Here is a 2500-nt window from a genome sequence, read left to right on the forward strand (position 1 = left end):
ACATACTGGTAATTATAGACATCTAAGTAACACATACTGGTAATTGTAGACATCTAAGTCACACATACTGGTAATTATAGACATCTAAGTAACACATACTGGTGATTGCAGACATCTAAGTCACACATATAGGTGATTGTAGACATCTAAGTAACACATATTGGTGATTGTAGACATCTGTGTCACACATATTGGTGATTGTAGACATCTGTGTCACACATATTGGTGATTGTAGACATCTGTGTCACACATATTGGTGATTGTAGACATCTGTGTCACACATATTGGTGATTGTAGACATCTATGTCACACATATTGGTGATTGTAGACATCTGTGTCACACATATTGGTGATTGCAGACATCTGTGTCACACATATTGGTGATTTGCAGACATCTACATCACACATATTGGTGATTGTAGACATCTATGTCACACATATTGGTGATTGTAGACATCTACATCACACATACTGGTGATTGTAGACATCTACATCACACATATTGGTGATTGCAGACATCTACATCACACATATTGGTGATTGTAGACATCTACGTCACACATACTGGTGATTGTAGACATCTACATCACACATATTGGTGATTGTAGACATCTATGTCACACATACTATTGATTATAGACATTTACGTCACATATATTGGTGATTGTAGACATCTGAGTAACACATACTGGTGATTGTAGACATCTACATCACACATATTGGTGATTGTAGACATCTATAACAGACATACTATTGATTATAGACATCTATGTCACACATATTGATGATTGTAGACATCTGAGTAACACATACTGGTGATTGTAGACATCTACATCACACATATTGGTGATTGTAGACATCTATGTCACACATTCTATTGATTATAGACATTTACTTCACATATATTGGTGATTGTAGACATCCAAGTCACACACACACACACACACACACACACACACACACACACACACACACACACACACACACACACAATGACTGGAGACATCTATGTCACACGTATTGGTGATTGTAGACATCTATGTCACACATACTATTGATTGTTGACATTTACGTCCCATATATTAATGACTGTAGACATCTAAGTAACACATACTGGTAATTGTAGACATCTAAGTCACACATACTGGTAATTATAGACATCTAAGTAACACATACTGGTGATTGCAGACATCTAAGTCACACATACTGGTAATTATAGACATCTAAGTAACACATACTGGTGATTGCAGACATCTATGTCACACATACTATTGATTGTTGACATTTACGTCCCATATATTAATGACTGTAGACATCTAAGTCACACATACTGGTAATTATAGACATCTAAGTAACACATACTGGTAATTGTAGACATCTAAGTCACACATACTGGTAATTATAGACATCTAAGTAACACATACTGGTGATTGCAGACATCTAAGTCACACATACTGGTAATTATAGACATCTAAGTCACACATACTGGTGATTGTAGACATCTAAGTCACACATATAGGTGATTGCAGACATCTAAGTCACACATACTGGTGATTGCAGACATCTAAGTCACACATACTGGTAATTATAGACATCTAAGTAACACATACTGGTGATTGTAGACATCTAAGTAACACATACTGGTAATTGCAGACATCTAAGTCACACACACACACACACATAATGACTGTAGACATCTAAGTCACACATTTTGGTGATTGTAGACATCCAAGTCAAATAATCACAAACGTTTATCGAACCCTGTACCCTACCATACAACAACACCCACCCACTCACCTCAAGTCACACGCACTGGTGATTGTAGACGCTTAACTCTTGGTCACAGATGCTGGTGATTATAGACACTTATGCCACACACATGCTGGTAATCGTAATCATCTAAGTCACACATACCGGTGATTATAGACATCTAAGTCGCAGACGGTGAATGGCCATTGGATACAAATGCTTTTCCAAAACAATCCTCCAAGGAACTTTTGAGGGAGGGGGAGGGAGGGGAAGAAAAAAAGAAAAAAAAAACCCACCAAAACATGGACAGACAACATTTTTTTTAAACCTCCTTTTATTCATACTTTACATTTTCATTCATACATACCTACATACCTACCTACCTATCTACCTACCTACATACATACATAGGAAAAAATAAGAGGAAAAAGCTACACACACACACGCGCGCACACTCATACACACACATACGCATACAAAATTAAACAAGCGCACACAAATACAGTAACACACACACACACACACACACACACACACACACACACACACACACACACACAGGAAGCTGGTAGGAGTACCTCACATGAACACTGATATACATATAAAAATCGGACACAATTCGGTAGATCACAGCTGCTAATTGTTATACAACAAGGCGCAGCTATGCACTGAGATGCAATATGCACAATATATTTATATCAATATCACAATTGCAGAATGCACTGATTTTAGTTCGTATACGAAAACAAGG

At 37.2% G+C, this 2500-nt stretch overlaps 1 protein-coding gene across 8 annotated transcripts in view; it reads left to right on the plus strand.

The window, feature by feature from the left end:
- The window catches only part of LOC143298173 (uncharacterized), a 39584-nt gene that overhangs the window by 29167 nt on the left and 7917 nt on the right, over positions 1–2500 (plus strand). The gene's annotated exons all lie outside the window — the stretch shown is intronic.

Source organism: Babylonia areolata, chromosome 2 (genome assembly GCF_041734735.1).
Source record: "Babylonia areolata isolate BAREFJ2019XMU chromosome 2, ASM4173473v1, whole genome shotgun sequence".
Lineage (NCBI taxonomy): Eukaryota > Metazoa > Mollusca > Gastropoda > Neogastropoda > Buccinidae > Babylonia > Babylonia areolata.